We start from the raw sequence: 24,241 nt of genomic DNA on the forward strand, positions 1-24,241 counted from the left end.
TTGCAGTGAAGCCTTGTTCTGTATGTGTGGCTCCATGCCCTACAGACAGCATTTGCTGGATTTAAGTGACCAGAAAATTGGGCCCAGCCACTCCACCTCCCAGTGAGAGCCCCACAGGTGGGTAGATGTGAGCTTTAAGGGAACAGGGACTTACTTGGCTGTCGTATTCCCTGCTGGCTTCTCGTGGCCTAAAACACCCTTGGGGAGGGGGGCAGTCAGATGTGGAGAGAAAGAAGGAAAAGGAGTGTCTGATGAACTTGGGTTAGGTATTCAATAGAACTTTCCCCTGGACAAATGAATTAACAGCATTCATAGCAACCTGGATGAGATTGGAGACTATTATTCTAAGTGAAATAACTCAGAAATAGAAAACCAAGCATCGTATGTTCTCAATGATACGTGGGAGCTAAGCTATGAGGAAGCAAATGCATAAGAATGATACAATGGATTTTGGGGACTTGGGAAGGGTTGGGGGGGCAAGGGATAAAAGACTATAAATAGGGTACAGTGTATACTGCTCCGGTGATGGGTGCACCAAAATCTCACAAATCACCACTAAAGAACTTACGTAACCAAGTACCACCTGTACCCTAATAACCTATGGAAATTTTTTTTTAAAAAAAGAACTTTCCCCTGGACAGAAAGGGCAGTCAGACCCCAAGCCACATAAGCATAGGCAGGGGATATAGCTTCCTCCGGTTTGGGAAGGATCTGGAAGAGTGTGAAATGGACAAGGCCGGAAGTGGATTTGATGAATTCTTGGTCTACCACGCACCCTCCCCACCCTGTACCTGCCTTCTTAGTCCTCCCCAAAATGAAAAGTGCCACAAGGGAATCACACAAGACTGGTGGTCAACTCATGTGTCACCAGGCCTGGCCCAGCCACCGGCTTTCTGGGTGGCCCTGGGTATGTCCCACCCCTCTTGGGGCCCTGTCTCCCCGATCTCAAAGTGGGATGGTAAAAGCCCAGGTCCTTCCAGCTGTGCCACCCCTGGGGTCTCCAAGAAACCCCAGACAGCTACGCCATCCCACTTCGCAGTTTGCAGCCCAAGTAGGGCAGAAGCCATCTGAGAGTCCCTCGCACCAAACTGAGGCCGGGCTGGTAGGGGTGGAACACCAATGCCTCAGCCAGCACCTCCCTCCGCAGGCCCCTCCACAGCCGGTAGGATGGGCAGCAAATTGTAAATTTGTTTTCCTTTCTCAAATGATGGGAATTGATTAGCTTAGCAAGGAGCTCCAGCTGCTCCATGGAAAGGAACTAAGGTGATTCCTGAGGTAGCTGTCACTGATTCAGACAAAGCCCGGAGTAGGACTAGGAGGACTGTGGCCGTGGGGGTGGAGTGCGGTGGGGTAGACTGGGGGCTGTGATCAGGCCTTTCTGGGCCCTGGGAATGTTCTCCTTCCCTCTGTCTCTGTCACTCACATACAGGCACACTCAGAGGTAGTCAAAATTTAAACTCTGGGCCTCGCTGGGGCCCATGAATCAAGGTGGACACACATCCACGAAACCGATCGTCCTCCTCTTGGGAAAGGCAACTGGGGCAGCTGCTTAAAAGAGAACAACAGGCCCTAGGGAGCCTCGAAAGGGAAGAACTCACCCACTTTCAAGCCCAGGCTTGTGGAAATCCAAAGCCATATCTGCAGTCAAATCCCAGGTTTTTAACAGAAAAAACAAAAACAAAACAAAAAAAACCCCACATATATATGCATTTAAAAACCCATTAATAGCAGTAACCTGTTAGGGAGGGTTATGGGTGATTTTTATTTTCTCCTTTGTACTTGTCTCTTCCTAATTTTTCCGCAATGATCAGGTACGTCCTTAGTTTTAGAATCAGAAATAAATGTTATTTAAAAATAGAATATGTGTGTATGTGTGGGGAAGGGATTTTGCTAACAGCCTTCAACTCTTTGAGGAATTACTATAATAGGCAGGGGAGGAGGGCTCTGTCCTCTGAGGAGAGAAACCAAGGAGAGTTGGCGTAGGTTGTAGCAGGAGACAGCCCAGTGAGAAAGCAGAAGGACCTTGGACAGGGGGAGTTGGCAAATGCCCTACGGGTGAGTGAGTGTGGAGGGATCGTTCAATGTGCAGGAAGTAGATAATGGCCCACTGGACCCAGAAGAGACCTCAGAGTATACCTTGTCTAACGCCTTCATTTTACATATGGGGAAACTGAGACTTACCCAAGGTCAAGTCAAGGAGAAGGTCATCTTATCAGTGGCAGGACCAGGACTCCTGGATGAAGTTTTCATTCTACTCCATCCCCAGATTCTGAGGGCAGTTTTTGGCAGCCCCAGGGAACAACCAGACCTGGGTGGAGATGGCTTGTGGGCTCAAAGTGCCAAAATAGGAGAGCTATTTTTGTTTTTGTTTTGTTTTGTTTTTTGAGACAGAGTCTTGCTCTGTCGCCCAGGCTGGAGTGCAGTGGTGCGATCTTGGCTCACTGCAGCCTCTGCCTCCCAGGTTCAAGCGATTCTCCTGTTTCAGGCTCTCGAGTAGCTGGGACTACAGGCATATGCCACCACGCCTGGCTAATTTTTGTATTTTTTAGTAGAGATGGGGTTTCACCATGTTGGCCAGGCTGGTCTCAAACTCCTGATCTCAAGTGATCTGCCCGCCTCGGCCTCCCAAAGTGTTGAGATTACAGGCGTGAACCACCATGCCCAGCTGGCAGAGCAATTTTTGAAGCTGAAGAGAAAAGCCAATCTTCAAGTCACAGGCCAGATGGACTTCCCCATTTGGACAGAATGGGGCTTTTGTGGGAGGTGGTGTTGCCTCAAAAACACTCCCAGCCCCCTGCCAGGCCTCACTCTTCTCCAGAGCAAGTGAGTTCCCACGGATGTGAACCCCTGCCAGAATCTCCCTGTGTTCCTGTTTATAACTTCCCTGCTCTGGCAAAGGTTGACAGAACCCTTCCTTCTCCATTCCCCCATCCCAGCCAGACTATTAAAATGTAATCAAAAAATCATATTAGACATGCAGATTTGACTTAAAATACGTATATGTATATACAATTTAACGGCAATTAGGAGCTAATCAGCTTTTTCTTCCTGGCTCAGGGTGTTTTGCCTTCCCCGGTTTAGCTCTGGTCCTTGAACATCTTGAGGTCTTTGATTCTCTTACCCTTGGGTTGAGAGATTTGGGCAGAGTCTCAAAATGAGTTATTTTGAGTTGAACAGCTCCAGAGAAGGGAGGAAAGAAAAGAGGAGGCCTTGGTGCCTCCCAGGCATCACTGTCCTAAGTCCTGATACTCCATCTTCTGAGAATCCCTCGCTCTCTGGATGCCCCGGCTATGTGCCAGTCATCAGAATCCCAAACCTTCCCCCGAGACCTGGATACTCCACCTAGGCCAGGAGGCTGCAGAGGCACTGGAGATGTGGTGGTGAAACTGGGGCAAAATCACACACATGGAGTGAAGTCAAAAGTCCAGCTAGTTCAATGAAGAAACTCTGACACCCATTAAGACCATCATCATAATTAACTCTGCATCTACCATGTGCCCAGTACTCCTTATCCATCCTCTGTCATCCTCACATCAGCCCTGCAAGACGCTAGGGAAGGCATTATAAGCATCCACTTTTTACAGAAGCAAAATCAGAATCAGAGAGGTTAAGTGACTCCCTGGTGGTCACACAGCTACTAAGGGGCAGAACTGGAGTTTGAACCTCAGGTCTTTGATCCTAAAGCCCAGGCTCTTTGGGCCATACCAGGTAGCCTATGAGCTCTTTGAAAGCTGAGATGTCAGTACTCGTGGAAGAAACCCATTGCCTTTTAGCATTAGCAAGCTTGCACCATCCCCATAAGACTGGAAATCACTTGGGGTCTAGTAATTCTGCTTTCAGTAGGCAGCAACTCAGGGCACGATGTAAAGGAAGTCTCCCACCAACCTCAGAAGCTTGGCCTTCCCTTCAATGGGTCATGGGTGTGATGGTTAATTCTATGTATCAACTTGACTGGGCTATGGGGTACCCAGATATTTGGCCAAACATGATTCTGTGTGTGTGTGTGTGTGTGTGTGTGTGTGAGAGAGAGAGAGAGAGAGAGAGAGAGAGAGAGAGAGAGAGAGAGAGAGATTGTGTCGGGTGGGGGCTCTGTGGCGAGCCTGTCCAAGCCCCCCATTTCTCAGAGAAGGTCCGGCTGCACAGATGGAGTGGATGAAGGATGACTGGCCTCCTGGGGCTGACAGCTGGTGAGGAAACTGTGGGCGCTGATACGTAAACCCAACGGCTCAGTATTTATCAGGCAAACAAGCTTTGCCTGGGTCAATATATTACCTGAGGAAACATCCCAGCCAACACCAGAGGGATCTAACGTTCATGGGCACAACAGCCACTATTACTTTCCCTGTTCTGTGTCCCCTCTCTAGTGAGCTCAGTAGGACAGAACTGGACCCCCTAACACCAAGAGGGAAATCTGTAAAATGGGGGTGGCGATACTGCTCCCCTGCTGAACCAGAGCAGCTAGTATGATGATTAACTTCTTAGCCAGCCAGAGCCCAGGTCTGGCCCCTGCTGTAGGCAGGTCCACAAGTCAACTGGAACGGACTCTTTTATTCTCTGCCCCAAAGATCCTTGGACTTTAATGTGAGAGTCACTAGGCATACTTGTTAAAGTGCAAATTCTAGGGTGACAGCAGGTCAGATTCTGAGGAGGTGGGGCCCAGGAATCTGGGTTTTGTTTTGTTTGTTTTGAGATGGGGTCTCACTCTGTCGCCCAGGCTGGAGTGCAGTGACACTATCACGGTTCACTGCAGCCTCGACCTCCCAGACCCAAGTGGTCCTCCCACCTCAGCCTCCCACGTAGCTGAGACTACAGGTGCGTGCCACCACACCTGGCTGTTTTTGTTTTTTGTTTTAAATTTTTTGTAAAGATGGGGTTTTGCTAGGTTGCCCAGGCTGATCTCAAACTCAAGCGATCTTTCTGTCCCACTCTCCCAAAGTGTTGGAATTACAGTAAGTATCAGTCACTGTGCCCAACCTGGAGTCTGTATTTAAACCACCTCCCCAGGTGATTCTGATACAGGTGGTCCAGAAGCATTCTTGGAAAACCCTTGCTACCCTGGTCATCCTCCCCTGTTCCCAGTGGCTCCCTCCAGCAACTGATCCAGCCTTTGGCCTCCCTGCACCCCTCCACTGTGACTCACATGTGTCCCTGGAAGTTCAGGGAATAGACTCAGGCTGTTGTGTCTCTAGCCAAGACTCACTCTTCAGGGAGTCTTTTCCTCTAGCCATGGGGAGGGAAGAAACGATGGCATTTGGGCCGACCACACAGGGGGATACAAACAGCACACCCAGATCTGCCGAACGGCTCTTCTTGGTAGGGCCAGACAGTAAAAGGAAATAGAAGTCCAAGGGCTTACTGTCTGCCAGGCCCCTTACAAGCGGACTGGTTGGGGAGTTTACCATCCACTGAGCACTACTGTGTGTCTGGCACATGGGACCTGTTTTATTTATTTATATCACGTCTGATCCAACCCCTGCCCTACAAGTCTGCTTGTAGAGCTGGGCTGGATTGGAGCCTCTGGAGGCAATGTCAGAGCCCATCCTTTTAGCCACCGTGCCCTGATACCAAAAGGAATTCCACCAACTAACCCTCTCAGGCCACCTCCTGCTTCTGCCTGCACAACTCAGGCCTCACCTCCAAGACCCATCAGCGCTGGATCCTGGAGCCCACAAAGCAGCCTTGGCATCACTGAGGAAAAGACAATGAAAGCTTAACAAAACCAGCAATACGGCCAGGCACGGTGGCTCACACCTGTAATCCCAGCACTTTGGGGGGCCAAGGCGGGCAGATCACCTGAGGTCAGGAGTTCGAGATCAGCCTGGCCAACATGGTGAAACCCCATGTCTACTAAAAATACAAAAAAATTAGCCAGGCGTGGTGGCAGGCGCCTGTAATCCCAGCTACTTGGAAGGCTGAGGCAGGAGAATTGCTTGAACCTGGGAGGTAGAGGTTGTAGTGAGCCAAGATTGCGCCATTGCACTCCAGCTTGGGCAACAAGAGCGAAACTCTGTCTCAAAAAAGAATCGAAAACAGGCCGGGCGCGGTGGCTCACGTCTGTAATCCCAGCATTTTGGGAGACCAAGGCAGGCGGATCACGAGGTCAGGAGATCGAGACCATCCTGGCTAACACGGTGAAACCCTGTCTACTAAAAATACAAAAAAAAAAAAAAAAGAAGAAGAAGGAAAGAAAAAATAGCCAGGCATGGTGGCGGGGGCCTGTAGTCCCAACTACTCAGGAGGCTGAGGCAGGAGAATGGCGTGAACCCGGGAGGTGGAGCTTGCAGTAAGCCAAGATCGCGCCACTGCACTCCAGCCCGGGCAACAGAGTGGGACTCTGTCTCAAAAAAAGAAAAAAAAAAGAAAACAAAAACAAACAAACAAAAACCCCAGCAACACTTACAGAACCTGTGAAATATGACCAGGTTCCCAGATGCCCCTGGCCTGACGGGTCAGCAGGTTCTTGGAAACTCTCACTGCAGGCCTTGGCCAACCTGTCCAGACCGCCCCCGCCCCCCACATCTCTCCCACCCTCAGTCCCCAGTCCTGGGTGTGTGAGGCTGGAGACCACAGTTGCCAAGTACAGAGGAACCTCTGGGCCCAGCAGCCAGTCCAGCACCCCAGCCCCTAAACTGCTGGGTTAATAAAAAAGAAAAAGATCCCAACGATATATGAGCAATAACTATGGCCATAAAAGCCAAATTGGATTTCTTCCTGGCTGATGAGCTCAGGGCCCTTTTCATTCTGAGACGTGATTAACAAATATGTAAAACAATTCCCCCAGCATCTCGTCTTGGGATCTTGCTGCAAGTTCAAGCTTGGAGGCAAGGGAGGTGGAGGAAGCAGGGGATCTGTGCCTGGAGCAGCAAAAGTGGCCCCAAGGACTTGGGGTTGGAACCTGCCTGGCCACTGGCCTGCGGTGTGACCTAGAACAAGCCACTTAACATCTCTGGATAGGTCGTTTAGAGAGCGGGAGGAGACGTTCTCTAAATCCTCTGCCTCTGATTCTCAGTCACCACCCAGTTGTGGGAGGCAGAGCAAGGGGAGCTGGATGCTGGGAGAGGATTCCCTTCACCTCTCTGCAGAATAACTGGAGGGGGCAGCATGCAGGGGTCCTGCTGTCTTTGGAGGGGAGCAGGCACAGGAGCCTGGCCAAGTGGCAAGAAGAGCTGAATAGCCAATAGCCATGTACTGGGTGCCATCAGCTTTGCTGGGACACAGCAAGGTGGTCACCTGCCTGTTCCGAGCTCTGGGGAAGGCTTGGGAGACTGCAATCCCTCCCGCAGCCCCAGCACACCCAGACCACAATTTGTGGGTCCCGAGATGTTGCAAAACTCTTCTTTGTCCCATAGCACCCAAAGCGAAGCTGGAGCATACATCAGAAGCTAAATGTGCTCAAACCTGCTGAGGGGCCGCCATAAGGCGCTCGGGATGGAGCTCTGGGAGAGGGCTGTACCCACAGCCTCACTGCCTGGGAAGGAAGAGAGAACCTTCGAGCACATATCTTTCCCTCTGAGAACTTGGGGCTCCCCCATCCCCTGCTTCCTGGGCCTGTGAAGGGCTGAGGAGACCAGCAGCAGATGAAAGGGGCACAGCGAGGAGATGGCGGAGACTGTCCTTGTGTTCCTGAGCCAGAGCCCTTTCTCTGCCCATCCTCAATCCTCTCATTGCAGGGGTGGTGATGGGACTGAATCGTGCTGCATCCATGCAGCAACTTCCAGTTTGCAGATCAATTTTGCATGGGTTTTCTCCTCCTAGGAATTATTTCCAATTTGCAGACAAGAAAACGGAGGCTAAGGAAGTGAAGGGACTTATTTGAACCTGATTTCTGATGAGCTCAGTACCCTTCTCACTGTCGTAGATTTTATTTGAATCTTACATGTTTGAAAATCTCAGGGTCCTAGAATCAGTCCTCCCAACTCCCACTTGGGTGTGTGTGCATACACACACACACACACACACACACACACACACACACACACACACAGCATCTGCCCTCAGCCGTTCTGCTCACAGGTTAGGTACAGCGCTGGCTGAACTGTGGGTTCCCAGGGAAGGGAGGAGGGTGGAGACATGAGGGACTGACCTTCAAGTTCCCCATCACGGGTGCCCAGGTAGAATCTCACCTTCGGTGCCCACACAGGTCAGTGGCTCCAGGGAAGGCTTCCTGGCTCCCTTCCTGAGTGATAGCTCAGGCATGGATAGTGGGGAGCAGGTGTCCATCCAGGAGATGGGCTCAGTACCCCTCAGCCCCTGGGGCCAGCACAGAGGCCCTTGCTCTGGGGTGGAGGGAGTCTGACACTGGCCTCAGCCTCAGCACCCCTTCCACAATGATGCAGCTGCCTACAGAGACAGGAGTTGGGGGTTGGTGCTCAGCTGCCGAGGCAGAGGGCTGGGGATGGAGAGTGGCTCCTCAAGCACTGCCCCCCTCCAACTCTGCTGCCTTTCTCATAAAATGCTTGGGAGGCTCAGGGCCCCAGGAACTAAGAACTGCTGCTCCCAGCCCCAAAGGCCAGGAGAGACCCAGCAAAGCTACCTGGGCTAAAAAATCCCAGACTGTTTCCCTCACGCCCCCACCCTGCTCAATGGTGGAGTGTTATCCAAAGTCTAATGGGAACGCCCCTACCCATGCACCAGTCCTTCCATGATAACGGGGCCCTGTCTCCTATTTGAACTTGGGCAAGCCTTTCCTTCTCCTGGGCCTCAGTTTGCCCTTCTGTCAAATGGGAGGGCTGGACTTGAGCTTTCAGGTACCTCCCAGTTCTACCATTTGGAGTCCCTAGAGGGCCAGGACACAGGAGTATGACACAGGACAGAAGATGGGGAAATTTAGGGCTGGGTAACCAGTTGAGAAGGTTAAAAACATTGTAGGTTCCCTGGGGTCCTAAAGCAGCAGCTTCCATCCGCTTTCAGCCTCCTGGGTTCCAGTCCATGCCACAGCCAGAAGCCAGAGGCACCCCATGACCAGAGGGTCCTGCAGAATGGGATGAGGGTGGGGCAGGCAGTGAGAGGGCAAAGCTCAGGGAGTCAGTCTCTCTACCCAACCTGAGCCAAGGGTGTTCTGGGCCCCTCATTACTCCAGGACGGGGGAAGCAGCTGGAGGAGGTGAAGCCTGGGAATGCTTTGAGAGTAGGTCTGCAGAGGGAGAAATAAGCTACTTAGTCTTTTAGGTTGGTGACAGCAGGAATGATGCAAATTGATTCCTATTCAAGTGCTGTCCCAGGCAAGGTGGTGGCAGGGAAGGCAGAAGCCTCCTTTTCCATAAACAATCACCTCCAAGTGCACTTGCTGAGCACCAGAGTAACTTCTGAGCAGGGGTAGCAGTGGCAGCCGCCCCATTCCCCCAGACCTGGGCTCAGCTGCCCGTTCTCCATGTCCCCTCAGGAAGGGAGGACATCCAGGACCCTCTCCAATCCAGAGCCAACACTCCCCCTGCCCCTCCCCAGGCTCCTTGGACCCAGGGCACTCTGCTGCCGAGTAGGGCAGCTCCTCGGCTTTTCCTGGGGTGGGGGACATTCTTTCAAGATTGGGGGGATGAGGACAAGAGAAGGACCTTTCCCTTTGTCCATACTTGGGGTCAGGCCCTGCCAAATCAAAGCACTGACTGTCAAAGTCCCTCAGCCCCATTCCCCAATTCATACATTTACCAATTCATTCACTCATTCGCTCTAACTTCATTCACTTGTTGGTGCTTGCTATATAAAATAAGGACTTTCTGTTAAATCATCATAATCTGGCCAGGTGTGGTGGGTCACACCTGCGATCCTAGCATTTTGGGAGGCCAAGGCAGGCAGATGGCGTGAGTCCAGGAGTTCAAGACCAGCCTGGGCAACACAGGGAGACCTTGCCTCTACTAAAAGTAAAAAACGTATCCGGGGCATGGTCATGCGCACCTGTAGTCCCAATTACTCAGGAGGCTGACGGGGGAGGATTGTTGAGCCCAGGCACTTGAGGCTGCAGTGAGCTGTGACTGTAGCACTGCACTCCAGCCTGGATAACAGAGAGCCTATCTTAAAAAATAATCATCACCATAATCTTAACTTAGTGATGTCTTCAACTCCTTTCCTCCTGAAGGCTCCATGAACCTTTTCACCCCAGATCTATTCGCATGTTCATTAATGCCCAAGAATGCCAATTGGCTGACATATCCCTGTTCATTGCAGATTCCTGGCTCTGTTACTCTGGGATCATCTGCTGGGAGTCTCTGGAGCACCAGGTCGGAAAGTCAGAAACCCTTGGAGGGAACCCACAGCAGCTACTAGCCTGTAATGCACACTCTCAGCCAGCCTCTTCCCAGCTTCCCTGGCTAAAGAAGGGAAGGAGGGGTTTTCTCTTCCGGCTGCTGACACTCTTCCAAAGCCGATTCCTCTCTAATGTCTCCCAGGCCTGGAGTGCAGGGAGGAACAAAAACCGACATCCTGCCCCTGTGAAGTCACAAGATGACGCCTTAAAACCAACAAATACTTTTCAACCTGGGAGTCCCCACACATGATCACATCCAGAGGGGTGCAAGTCTCAGCTACGTCTACATGGAAGGAAAAGGGGAAACATCTGGATGAAAGCCAGCAATGTCCTGCCTCTCTGTCAGATGCTGCCCACACCTGGACATTCAAAAAGTGATCTGTTCGGTGGCTTGGCAGTCAAGAAGCAAATGGTCAGCCCACATCACCCTATCCATCAGAACACAGCCCGAGTCCCTATGTACAATTCCCGAGATTACTGAAGGACTCGCAAGGTACTTTGGCTTCAATCATACTCATCCTCAAGGGCCCAAATCAAGAGAAGGTGAAGGCCAGAGTGTGGGGCTCAGTCCTTGTGCACATGGCAGCTGGGTCCCATCTCCACTGCTTATTAGTAAGCTGCTTAGTCTCTCTGCACTTCACATTTTTCATCCTTAACATGGAGATAACAGTGCTATCCCCCTTGCTGAGCAGGTATGAGGATGAAATGAGATCATATCTGTAAAGTTCTAAGCCCAGAGCCTGGCAGGTAGTAAACATCCAAAATATGTTGACTGTTATTATCATGATCATTATCATCGGGGTGATTACCCTGCAGAGCTCCCCAGTGAAGAACAGAGAGATCTCCCAGGACAGTGCAAAGGTCAATGCAGTTGCAGGGTGTGGGGGACACACACTTTTCCCAAACCTCCCAGGAACACCAATTTGCCACAACCTTCCCCACCCTGACCCCTGTTGAAGCTGCCTTCCCCGGAGACAAGAATATCACCACATCATCCTTCACAACAGGAGTGGCTTCCAGCTAGCACTCATGTGTCCTCTATTAACAAGGTTTGGCAAGGGATGCATCATCCAGGTGCCAGTGTATGTGTTGGACACCCCGAGCAGATGGCTGGGCAGAGTGAGCCTTCTCCACGGCACCCTCCTCCTACCAAGACATCAAGTTCATGGAGTGTCTAGTTGTACTGGGGGTAACACCTACAGGAAACCTTCCTCCTGACACTGGAGTGACCACTTGACTGGATCATGCCATCTCAGCCCCAGGGGACACGTGGGTCCCTCTTCTACTGTGGTGGGGGGCCCTGACTGAGACAGCATTAATCATCTATCACCTCTGCTCCTTCGACCAGAGGTCCTGGGGGGGTGGGAATGGGGACTCTGATGAGCTCCACAGTGACAGAGACAGGGACAGAGATCGAGACCTTTCCATTAGGTTGGTGCAAAAGGAATTAGGGGTTTTGCCGTTACTTTTAGTGGCAAAAATGACAATTACTTTTGCACCAACCTAACACTTCTACAAGCCCACACCTGGCACACAGTAGGACTACTCAGGTAGATGCTTGGGAGATGGGAGATAATGGAGAAGGCCTTTCCTGGCAGAGGAGGTTTAAGTCCCTGGACACTATCTCCCAGGACGTCACTCTGTGGTTCCAAGAAGAGACCCTGTAAATGGTACCTGTGAGAATCTAAATCCAAGCCAATCCTTCCCATTGTCCTTACCACCCCCTTGTTCCCAGGTCAAGCTCACTGTATACACAAACACCATAACCTGCCACCCGACAGCCTTTTCCAAACTGGCAGATTCCCCATCTGGTTCCCTCAGAGGGAGGAACGGATGGAAGGAAGGAAATTGCCAGGATCAAGAGCATGCCGGGAGTTCTGCAGGCAACGAGATCCTCTCCAGCATCTCTCCCCTGAGTTCAGGGAGAAATAGACCCAGACCTTACACTTCACTAATGCCCTCAGGGGGTGGCCCCAGGACGCTGCACCGGGTTCTTCCTTCCAGGTTTTGGCAGAGACACAGTCTCTGCTGGTACACATGCCAGCAAGCGTGACCAGCCTGGAGGTATAATATAAATAGCCTGCCGCTGCCCATCAGCTCCTCCACCCCCTTGGCATTAGTTCCAAACCTTCGCCTTCCTCACCCCCAGAGCGAACCAGCCAGCAGGGGTTCTGCTGGGCTCCACCTGCCTCCTCACCAGCAGTGTGACCTTGAGCGGGTGACTTGACCTCTCTAGCCTCAGGTCATTCTATTGTGAAATGGAGTCAGAGCACCTCCCTCCTGAGGTGCTCTGACTCCATTTATGGGGATCACATCAGTTAAGGTCCACGAAGCATTTAGCACACAGCCTGGCATGTGGCTGATGTCAGAGGGGGTGCAGGGGAGAGGACTGGAGAGATGACAGCAAGCCGCATTTCACCTCTGTACTGGGGAGTTGTTAGGTTTACTGGCTGCATCAGTTCGGTCCCCTTCCCTGGTGTGGTTTGGATGCTTCCCACGCACCCAAGGAAGCCAGCCCAGTTGCCTGGGAAGATACCTGGCCTGGGGATTCTGAGACTCAGGCTCTGCTACCAACATGCTGTGTGATGCTGGGCAACTCACTTGCCCTCTCTGAAGTAACTTCCCCATCTGCAGAGGCTTCTCATATCCTTGACCTCTTACAGAGTTGTCTTTCACACGCCAAGCTTCACAGCTTGAGTCCCATTCCAGACTCTCACGGGGACTCAGCTCCAGCCCAGCCATGGCTCAGAAGCCTTGGGTACCGAGACCAGGCCACTGACTGATAAACGCAGGTGAGGGTACTGCCCTTCACCTCTGGCCTGTCTGGCAAAGGAATTTACATTCTTTTGAAACCCATCACATAAACAGGTTTCTTGATAAGAAAACATTTATTGAATGACAGTAACCAAAACAATTCAGGGTACTGGGCAAAATGGGGGTTTTTGCTTCATTCAGATCAAAATCTGATCCCAGCTTGGCCTCTTCTCACTGTGTGACCTTGGGCAAATCTCTTCACTTCTCTGAACTTTGCTTTTCCCATACATTAAATGAGGATGACAATTCATGTGCCATGAAATGGTGGCAAGGCTTAAGTGAGACAGTCCACGTAAATGCTTAGCACCTGGCACATAGTAGGTATTCAACACATGGCAGCTATGATTGGTTGGTATTTTTATCACCAGCCTCCCATTGTAAGGCGGAGGACCTGAGGCCATCAGCCATGTCTGGTGCCTGTTTCCAAAGAGCTTTGACAACACAGAGACACATATTCCTCGCAATCCTCCCGCCTGTGTACCTTCCAGCTGGTGCAGAGTGGACAGCGGCTGTCTGGTCTCCCCGTGGCCAGGCAGAGAGTGAGCTCACTGGGGGAGGCTCTGCCGCCATCCCTGGACTGGTCCCGCAGCATCCATGCCTCCAGCGTTTGTTGGGCAGCTGCAGCGTGAGCCGCACTGTCTGCCCGTGAAATGCGACTTTTGGAAAACATGCATATTTGTGAGTTGGTGCATGTTTCTATTTTGGGCTGACACTGCTCTCTTTATTTATTTTCCCCGGGCTTCGATGCTTTGGAATTAGCTTGGAAGGGTGTTTTGACAGACTTTGACACCTCTCCCAGCTCCTTTGGCAAGACACCATGCTTGGGTAGGGGAGGGCAGGCAGAGAAGAAGAGGATTTCAAACGACAAGCCTTCTTCCTTGGCTAGGACTGATGGACAATCCCACATCCCTGCCTCACTGTCCCAGCCCTCTGTTTCTCCATATTTGGGTGTGGGGAGGAGTATAAGAGGGGTTCAGGTGGCGAAACAATTTCAAAGAGGGGGAAGGGAACCAAAAAGGCTAATCACTGAGCTCCCGATTTGAACAATGCTAACGTCATTATCAACACCTATAGTATTGTTATTGTCAACCATCACTACTACCACCCCCACCATTTTGGGGTGCCTACTTTTATTGCTGGCAGTGGGCTGACTGATGGCCCTTAGGGACACCACCTCCTTGCTCACCATCTCACTTGGCTCATCTGTGAAGGCTATTTTTGCCATCCCCAGCTCATGGGGCTATGAAAAGAGGCTGCTCGGCCACATGGTGGTCATAGCTGTCTTTCCTCTTGGCATCAGAGCCTGGCCAGCAACCAACTGCCCATGGGCAGTCTACTTGATTGGGTCCAAGGACATGAGGCTGATTGCAAAGCCCCTACTCACTGGTCAGGACCTCTAAAGCTGCTCTCAGCTGTTCCCTTCTCCGTGGCCATTTACAACCAGCCCAGTGTCTGCCACTTGGGAGGAAGGACCTTAACTCAGACAATTCCATCCGCCTTTGATGACTAGGGGAATAGGGGGTGGGGAGGATGGGGAGACGAGGGAAGTAGGTCTATACTAGCAGCGAAAGGGGCTTAAATCATCCAAGGACCTGGGGATCAGGAGATCCAGGTTTAAATCTTCTATTCATTCATTTGTTCATCCACTCATTCATTCACCATACATTACCAGCAGAACCGGTGGCTTATGCAGAGGATATATAGACAGTAGAAGTAATGCCTGTCCCAATGAAGATTGCATTTCAGCAGTATGACCTCAGGAGAATTACTTGACATCTGTGGTCCTATTAAGGAAATCATCTAAACTTCCCTCACTCAGGGAACAGGATGACTTCACTAGTGGTGGGTGCTCTAAGGAAGGGGAAAGGTAGGATAATCTTTGGGGTTAGAATCACAATTTTCAATCCCACCCACACTCAAGAGACTCACTAGAGAATCAATGTTCCAGATTATTAGGGCCAAAAAGTGACCCTACAGGTCACCTCAGCCAGTCCTTTAACAGACGGGAAGCCTGAAGCTCAGAGACGGGAAGTAGTTTGCCCAAGGGCAAACTGGGAGTCTGTGGTTAAGCTTGGACTAGGATCCAGGTCCCTCACTTCCAGTCCAGTGCTCCTTCCACCACACCATACTGGGACTGTTCTTCTTTCAACCCAGTTTCTGGAGTTGAAGGACAACAACAAGAGAGGTGTCAAAGGGCAAGCCAGGTCACGGCTACCAGATCTCATGGCTAGCCAAATCTCCAGGGGGGTTCCAGAATGCTTCACCCAAAGTTCTTAGCCCCTTGGAGAGATCACTGGGGCTCTGTGGCATCTGGCCCTGGAAAACTTCCTGGGGAGGGGAACAGAAGCTGCTGAGGCCACGGTGGAGGGCCATCAGATTTCCAAAGAGAGAGAAACAGGGACATGGAACCTGCAGTGAAGAAGGCAAGTCTGAGAGAATGGAGTCAGCTCCCCCTAAGGGTCAGCTGGGCCCACATCCCAGCAAAGACTGGGTCCGGCCCAGCCTAAGGAAAGTTGGGGAGAGAAGCGAAGGCAGTGGGGAAGGATGACTGGAAAGACCAAAAAAAGAGGGTGAGTTTGTGTGTGCGTGAGAGAAAGAGAGAGAGAGAGAGATAAACCTGAGGGAGGGAACAGAGCAGGGAAACAGAGGGTACAAACAAAGAATGCAGACCCTGATTGTACATCTGTGTGTCTGGACTAAGGTTAGAGGAAGAGGAGTGAGTATTGGGGTAGAAAAGCCAAGCAAAATGGACCGTGGGCTGAAAATGGAGATTCTGTAAGGCACCTGTCCGGGCTGGGCTTCTGCCCGGAGCTTCCACAGAGCCACAGCCTCCTCCCTCCCTCCAGAAGATCCCCTGGTTCCTTGGGAGGTGTAGTAGGAGGTGGGGAGCCGGTGTTTGCTCTAAATCCCCATGCTTCGCCCCTAGGAGCAGGACAGTGCGTGTGTGTGTGTGTGTGTGTGTGCATGCGCGCACGCGCTGGGGGTGGGAGCGTGTCTGTGCTTGGGAGCCTGAGCGGCTTTGTGAGTCACTGGGCATCGGTGGGAACACCAGGTGGTGGGCTCTGGAATCTGGGGCTTAGTCAGTGAGTCCAGAGACAGCAGCCTCGAGTGCAGAGCGGGGGCGAAGATGCTGCCCAGGTCCACGAACGTGTGTGCTTGTGAGATCTGTCTGCCCACGTGCGTGTGAACCGTGGGTCTGTGTGGATTGTGTGCGCCTGAAGATTGTGGGTGGGTGTGTACTTGCGCAAGTGGACTACGAATATGTGTGTGGACTGTTTTCCAGTGGTCTGTAGATATGTGTGTGCGCGTGGATGGGTGTGAGTGTGCGTGTGGACTGTGGGTGTGGGCGGGCTTCTTGAGTTTTCAGGGCGGCCGCGAGGCGCTGTCCGCGGTGCTGACCCGGGGCGTGGGCCGACAGAGACCGGCGCCCAGTCTCGCAGTGGGTGGGGGACAGCGGGAAGCTGGCGCCGGCCGTGGAGCAGAGAGGGGCCGAGAAGAGGAAGCCCCCAAGGAGGCGCCTTCCCAGCCCAGCTGCCGGCCTCCCCAGGGAGTTGGGAAAAGTTCTTCTGGCGGTGGGGTTGGCTCCCGGGACGCGGCGCCCCTTTCGCTGGGACTCTTCCCTGACCCTCAGCGCCGCCACTGCCCGGCTGCCCACTCCACCTCCACCCTCGTTCGCGTTCTCGGCAGAGCCCGGGGACCCTCACGCGTGCTAATTCCATCGCCGGCCCCGCCCGCCCCAAGCCCCCACGCGCCCTCCCCGGCCGCACCTGCAGCCAGCTTAACCGGGAAAATGTCCCTCCGAGAGCACGAGTACGCTAGGTAGGGGGTGAGTGGAGGGGGTCATTAGCCTTACTCTGTCCCCTCCTTCCGCTCTAGCACGGCCGAGAGCCCGATCCAGGGGCGGCTTCAGACTGACGCTCAACTTTTATGGACCCAGATATCCCCCAGCGGGGACGAGCAGGGGCCACAGGTCGGAAGGCTTGCCGTTCCTGGACATCCAACATCCAACTCGCCTTGGCCGACCGAGACTGCTGCAGTCCCGCGGGCAGATGGTGCGGAGCTGGGGCCGGGTCGCGGAGGGCAAGCTTGGGTTCTGTCCACCCCTGACTGGCTTTCCCAGGGGGCTCCGAGGCCCGCATCCCGGGCTGGCTGGAGAGCGGGAGAACTTCGCGCGCGGCGCCACGCAGGTCCGGATGCGGACGGCGAGGAGGACTTCCCCCCTCCTCCTAGCAATGCATCCGAGACCGAGTCCGGATGGCGCCCCGCGGCCGTGCACTCACCTCGGCCGGCCGAATGGGGCTGGGCTGAGCCGCCGGCGCCGGGGGGCAGTGCGCGGAGGGTCGGGAGGCGGCGGCCACCCCGCTGCGCAGACTCGTCTCCTCGCAGGAGTCGCAAGGGGAAGCTCCTCGGAGCCGCAAGAAGCCGGGGTTCCACGCTCTGCTCCAGGGCAAGCAGACCGCGGGAAGCGGCGCGCGAATCCCAGTCACCAGCTCGCAACCCGAGCACTCCGCGCCGCCGTCGCCTTTTATTCGCCGCCCGCCTTTGTTTGGGTCCGGGCTCCTACCATAGGTCGCAGGGGTGTCCGAGTCAGGCTCCGGAGCCGCGCCGCCGCCCAGCCCCTGGCGCCTCCTCGGACTCCGCGCTGTCGCGCCTTGCGTCCGTGGTCGGCGAGAACCTGCGCCACGCCGCGAGCTGCGGTCTCTGGGGCCAGCTGTCTGGCCGTGTCTTCGCCGCCGCTCCCCCTGCCGATCCGCGCGGTGGTTCAGTCCGGCCCTGGCGCCCGCGGACGGGGGAACGAACGCGGCGCAGCGACCCCTGGGGGTCAGTCCCAGCCCCTGCAGACTGCCCGGGCCAGGCCCCCTCCAGCCCCGCCCCCGGGTTTCCTGATTCCCAAGTCTCTCCCGGGCCTGCGCTCCCGCTCCTCTCCAGCCAGCCCGCCCAGCCTTGGCAGGTCACCAGCCTCCTGGACACTCGCGGGCATCCCCGGGCGCCCTCCGGAGGGAGCTGCCAAGCCCAGGCTCCTGGCGCTGTCCCTTCCTCGTTTGTTCTTCAGTTACCCCTCTGGCACCAGAACCCGGAGCCTTGCCAGCCCCTGGGACTGGGCATCCCTCCAGCTCTAGCACATGGCCTGCCTGACACCCCTAGCCAAAGGGCCACAAGGAGAAAGAGCTTGGGGTGGGGTGGGGGGGCAAGCCAGTGCCTTGGCCCATTTCTCTTCATCAGGGCTCAGAAAGCATTGGCATTGGTGTTGCCCAGGGAGAACGATGGGGGAGCCCTCAAAAGGGGGACAGCTGCTAGCCCCCAGCTGCAGGGTGGAGGGATGTCAGTGATGGAAACCAAAAAGGAGGGAGGCCATTGCCATGCTGTGTGAGGGTGAGCCATGAGCTTGTCATTTGTCCTGGGTGTGTGCTGACCAAGGACCTGGAAAGATAGGGCGATGGTGAGACACAATCCTTGCCTTCAGGAGATTTCCAGCTTATGGGAGAGAGAAGAATATGGGAGAGTTATGAATGAAACATGACAAGCCCCACCAGCCAACACACTGATGCTGAACTCACGGCAGCCCCTCTCCGCCCCGCAGCCCTTATTTTTAAAAGAGGAAAACTGAGTGGGACGCACCTCTAAAAATCAGGGTGCTGAATGGAGCTCCTGTGCTGCTCACCTGCTGCTCTTGCTCTGTCTGTCCGCTGTACGGTCCCTGGAAGCAGTACCCACTGACTGGCTGTCAACTGGACACATTGGTATTTATGACCCTGGGTACCCCGAGAGCTCATCTATGCAGAAGCAAATGGCCCGAGCCAGTGGTGTCTCTGCCCCGGCACTCACTCCCCGTGTGCTCAAGGTCTCAAGAGAGCCATTGCCAGGCTGGGCAAGTCTGTCAGAAGACTCCCAATGGCTCCATCTGGCCTTAAAGACATTAGGGTTGGGGGCAGTTCCTGGGGTGAAAGGTGCCACTCTGAGCTGTGAGGTGAGAGAGAGACAGGAGATCTCTCCCAAGAAGTAGAGGGTATGCAAATTGCTGTCCCAGGACCAGAGGCCAAATCTGACATGAGTACAGAGGACCATACTTGGCACCGCCCTGCAAACTTCTAGTCCCATTTGCCATATCCTAGAGGGAGGGCAGAGAATGAGGAGCCATGGGAGAGGGTGGGAGGAAGGAGAACAAGGAAAAGATTTGTTTTTAAGGGAGCAATAGAGAGACATAAAGTGTGTTCCCAAGCCCAGCTGAGAGCAAAGGGTTTTCTTGGCTGGGTGAATGGCTTGATTCTTTTCAGTTTGCTTTAAGGCTGCTTCTAGGAGCCTCCTCAAAGTTCTCCAAGGCTCCAGACCTGTTCCTCCCAGTTTGACAAATCCATAGGCCATCCCATTGGTGTGCCCTATGGTGCTGTGTCGCCCTCAGCCCATGCCTGGGAATACAGCTCCCACTCCCCTGGGAAATAGATTTAGTGGGTTTGATATAGGTTCTTGATGAAATTCTCACCACCTTCAAAGGGGTTTTGCTTCATGCTGCCTAGCTGGCCACAGCCTCCTCACAACCCTCCCTGGCCTCTTGAGACCTCCAGAGGATCTCCAGTGGGGCTGGGCTTGCTCTGCCCTTGGTGGGGGATTTTCTGTGAAGGTAGGGTGCAGAGGCAGAGGCCCGTGGAGGGGGAGAGGAGGTGCAGAGTGTGGTATCCAGGAACACTGGAAGAATGCAATTTTCCCAGGCCATCAGCGAGGTTTTAAAAATGCAAATGGAACCAGGCCTTTGAAATATGCCTGCCATAAAGGGGAACCGGTGGTGGCAGCGGAGCTGGTGCGGGTGTGTAAAGTCATGAGAATCCTCCTCCCGGGGTTCATCCCCAGGCTCCCTCCCCTTCTCCTGCCCACTCCCGCTTGCAGGAAGCCTGTTTACTACAGGAGCCTGGGGATGCTGGCCTCAGATATCCCCCCTGCCCAGTCACAGGGTACTTCCCTGAAGCCTCCGGTACCTCCAGGTGAGTAACAAAGATGACTCTGGTGGATAAATGATCCACCCAGCTGAAAGGCTGCAGAGAATAAGATTCTGTGTCCCCTCTGACTCCTTGTTCCAGTGCTGTCTGGTGGAAGTTCTTCCTGGGTCTGATTTAAATGCCTCGTGGTGCCGATAAGTTGCCTCTCTTATACTCTGTCTTCACGACTAATTGAAAAGCCTTCTTTGCAAGGGATATGAGCTATAAAGGGCTGCTTTGTCCTCTCTTCCTATCTATAAAATACTTCTATTTTCTCTCCGACTAGGTCTGAAGCAGAGCCTCTGAGCTGAACTTCTGATTCTACCCCTCCCAGTAAAGCCATATTTCTGTTCTGCCCCTTATGTGTTGCGTGACCTTGGGAAAGTCACTTCACTTTGTTGAGCCTCAGTTGTCTCATCTATAAAGTGGGGATGGTAAGAGTATCTGTCTCATTGCAGCGGTTATAGTTATAAATGAGATCATCTCTGTACAAAAATTGCATTTAGCACAGTTTGTGGCACACATTAAGCACTAAATACACATTAGCAGTTCCTTCATCATGTTGTTAACGCTTACTTGGCAAGTGCTGACCATAATACATCTCACTTTTTGTGACACCCCTCCACCCCGCCCCGTGAAGGGGGGTTGTATGCAAATCAAGTCCTCCCACCAGATGGGTTAACAGCTGAGGGTTAGCATATGGGGAGGGTTGGGAGTGTTTATCTTTTAAAATATGGCATTAAGACACTGTCCCAGCACCAGGGAATAGAATAAATGGATTTATAAGTAATCCCCTCTTCAATCTGCTAAGACATTTTTGGTGCTCTTGGCCCCCAGCCCCAATCTCACTTTCTCCAGGAAGCCATTGGGCAGAGTCAGGTAGGCTGGGGTACACTGGAAAGAGCTCTAGATTTAGAAAACTGGGTTTGATTTTTATGTGTGTCTTTTATTAGTATGACCTTGGGCAAGTCACTGCATTTCTCTGGGACTTAGTTTCCTCATCTGCAAAGTGGAAGTCATAATGACCACTGCCAATAATATTCCTGTTTAATAGTCTCTTCAGCTAAAGTAGAACACATATTTATAGGTAGCCATTTGATAATTAGTTCTAGATATAGTTATAGCTATATATAGGAAGAGATAATAGGATGATCAATCCCTGTTTCCATGATTTTCAGGGTTGATTGCACTTCATGTGACATAATAGACATAAAAGAGCTCAAGGAGCTTGCCCAAGTTCCTGGTGAATGAATTTCTGACTCCAAGTCACATAGAAACTTAGTGGAAGAGCTTGGGTTGGACTCCAGTTCTCCCAGCTTCCAGAAACACCATCCTTCCTCTCCCCAGCCCCTTCCTCCCTGAAGCTCTGTTCAGGAGGTGAGTGTGAGCTTATGGATGAGGGAAACATTAGAGGGTCTCATAATTAAAGAGAAGAGAGAAAGAGAGCTCTGAAGAAGGGCCTGAGGAAGGCTGACAGGGCTAGGCTTAGGGCAGGGGTACTGCAGATAGGGCCTGGGGGAGGCTGGACAGATGGCAGCTCTCTCCTCCTGCCTCCCCCAGAATTCTGCAAGCAGCCAGACCTAGCACTCCTTTCTCAGCCTTTCCTGCCTCCTCCAAGGGAGCAGGCATCCTGTGCCAGAGTGAGTACAATCCAAGTTATTAATTGCCTGCAACAATTAGCCCCAGCGCCTGGGCCTGCAGACACCCAGGCTCTGAGAGAGGGAGCCAATTACAGCTTCATCAATATTCACCCTGTCGCATAATCCTCTTCCAACAAGACGGCCCCCCGTCCCCCATCCACATTTCTAAGGGTCTTTGCTCTGACCCCAACATCTGGGGAAGACTAAATATTGCTGAGTTCTTCAAGAGGAAAAGTCACTGGAGGGGTTAGACCTGAGGGGCTATTTGCATAGCAGAGCCAAGGCATTGGCAGGGAAGAGCAGGATCCTGCCAAAGATCTGGACAGTGTGGCCTTAGCCAAAGACAGTCCCATTGTTGGGGGAGAGATTATAACCTCCAGGTTGACGGTTTTACATAGATACCCTGAGGGCTCTTACTGATGGAACTGGCTTGAAAGGAGGAGGTCATAAATACCCAAAAAGTTATAATTTTAATCCCAGCTCAGCCACATACTAGCTTTGTGGTTTCTGGAGAAGCCCTTTGCATCTCTGAGCTCATGTCCTGACCTGTAAACTGGGGGCAGTGGCCACCCCTTCCCAGGGAGGAGGATTAAGGGACGTGCTCTGCAGAAGCACACAGCAGTACAGTGAATGGTACAGAGTGGGCTGGAAATAAATGGCTGTGCTTGTGTTCTATCCAGAAAAAGCTCCAGAAGGAGATCTTATGACCCCTAGAGAAGTGTAGGGTGATGGGGAACAAGGCAGATGGGCAGTTAGGAGACCAGAATGCTGACCCTAGATTTGCTCTAACATGCTCTGTGGCCTTGGTGCCCTTCCATCTTCGGCCTCTTGTTTCTATTTGACAGATAAGTACATGAGCTAGATGTGCTCCAGGGCCCCTCTGACTGTGATCTTCCAGGAGAATATGGGAAAAGAGAATGAGATCAGACTGGGTAGGAGGCCACAGGGAATATGCAATCCCCGATTCTCCAAGGAGGTAAATGGCAGCAGTGGTCAATGTGATGGAACCGCCAAAAGAATGTGAAGGTAGGCCCAGAAATAGTTAAGCCACAGTCACACATTTGTTGGTTCTGTGGTAGTAAAAGAAACCACATATCTTTTATCAGGACAGAAAATAAAAATCTTCATGTTGTTCAGAACTCCTGGGAAAGGCTGAGTAGAAGTCCCAGCACAGGCCTTGTCCCTGGGGTGTTTCAGAACCATGGACAGTGGCTGCTGCCAGCTGTGTTGGCGATGCGGGCGAAGGGGTGAGGGGCATGAACTCAGCCACTGAGTTGAGTACTTGGAGGTAGTATGATGTTCAGGGTGAGTGATGTTGAGCACGTCCAGGTTCAAGAATAGCAGTTACAACTGGCTTTTTTTTTTTTGGAGACAGAGTCTCACTCTGTCGCCTGGGCTGGAGTGCAGTGACCTGATCTCAGCTCACTGCAAGCTCCACCTCCCGGGTTCATGCCATTCTCCTGCCTCAGCCTCCCGAGTAACTGGGACTACAGGCGTCCACCACCTCGCCCAGCTAGTTTTTGTTTTGTTTTTTTTTTTTTGTATTTTTTAGTAGAGACGGGGTTTCACCGTGTTAGCCAGGATGGTCTCGATCTCCTGACCTCGTGATCTGCCCGTCTCGGCCTCCCAAAGTGCTGGGATTACAGCTTGAGCCACAGCACCCGGCCTGGCTTTTTTTTTCTTTTCTTTTTTTTTTTTTTTTTTTTTTTTGATACAGGGTCTCTCTCTGTCACCGAGGCTGGGGTGCAGTGGTGTGATCATGACTCACAGCAGCCTCGATCTCCCTGGGCTCAGGTAATTTTCTTAGCCTCCTGAGTAGCTAGGGCTACAGGAATGTGCCACCATGCCCAACTAATTTTTTTTTTTCCCGTAGAGATGGGATTTTGCCATGTTGCCCAGGTTGGTCTTAAACTCCTGGGCTCAAGCAATGTTCCACCTCGGCCTCCCAAAGATTGATGCCCAGACATAAGAAGTGCTCAGTGAATGTCAGCCATTCCCATTTTATTATTATATTTTTAGAGACAGAGTCTTAGAGACCTCGGCTTCCCAAAGTGCTAGGAGTACAGGTATAAGCCACCACACCAGACCACACCTGACTTTTGAGTGCCCAGTGGGACAGGTTAAATGTTTAGAAGGTAGGGGGTCTTCCTCTGTGCCCCCTCCCAGGAATATCTAAGGTTCCTTGTGCACCTGCTTGTGTACGGGCTGTTTGTGACTCAGCACAGAATCCCAGCCCCACCTCCCCACTCTGCCCTGCTCCTCTGTCTCTCTCTGGCTTCGGTTTCCTGGCACAAGTTGACCAGTGCCGTTGACCACCCCAGTCAGCCTGGCTGGCCCACTGGCGCCAGGAGCCAGGTCAGCTTTAACCTTGGCCACCAAATCCCATCTGGGCCTCAGCAGTGACAGCAAGAAAGAGTTTTTCTGGCATCTTCCCAGTCAAGAATATGTACAGCTCTTGTGGGTTGCCCAAGTGCCAGCTCCTCTTTCGGCACTTTCAGTGTGGCCAGGACAGAGCATGTTCAGTGCCAGGACCCCTGAACTGACATGTAGGGCTGGTAGGCTGATCATCAATGTCCT

The 24,241-nt window shown here is 52.7% G+C and overlaps 1 protein-coding gene and 1 long non-coding RNA gene across 19 annotated transcripts in view; one reads left to right on the plus strand and one right to left on the minus strand.

The window, feature by feature from the left end:
• DISP3 (dispatched RND transporter family member 3) overlaps positions 1 to 17,553 on the minus strand; it is a 58,125-nt gene extending 40,572 nt beyond the window's left edge. For 15 of the 18 annotated variants that reach the window (XR_012426119.1, XR_012426118.1, XR_012426122.1 and 12 more), the window contains exon 1: positions 17,334 to 17,553. The gene's annotated coding sequence lies outside the window, so the exon portion shown is untranslated. Of the gene's footprint in view, positions 1 to 16,906 lie in introns of all 18 variants that reach the window. The other 3 variants (XM_074020350.1, XM_045380868.3, XM_074020363.1) reach the window with 1 other exon arrangement.
• LOC123570355 (uncharacterized) overlaps positions 13,431 to 24,241 on the plus strand; it is a 43,141-nt gene continuing 32,330 nt past the window's right edge. The window contains exon 1 of the long non-coding RNA XR_010581403.2: positions 13,431 to 13,731. This is a non-coding gene — a long non-coding RNA (uncharacterized lncRNA). The remainder of the gene's footprint in view (positions 13,732 to 24,241) is intronic.

The sequence above is a fragment of the Macaca fascicularis genome, chromosome 1 (genome assembly GCF_037993035.2).
Source record: "Macaca fascicularis isolate 582-1 chromosome 1, T2T-MFA8v1.1".
NCBI classification, from domain to species: domain Eukaryota; kingdom Metazoa; phylum Chordata; class Mammalia; order Primates; family Cercopithecidae; genus Macaca; species Macaca fascicularis.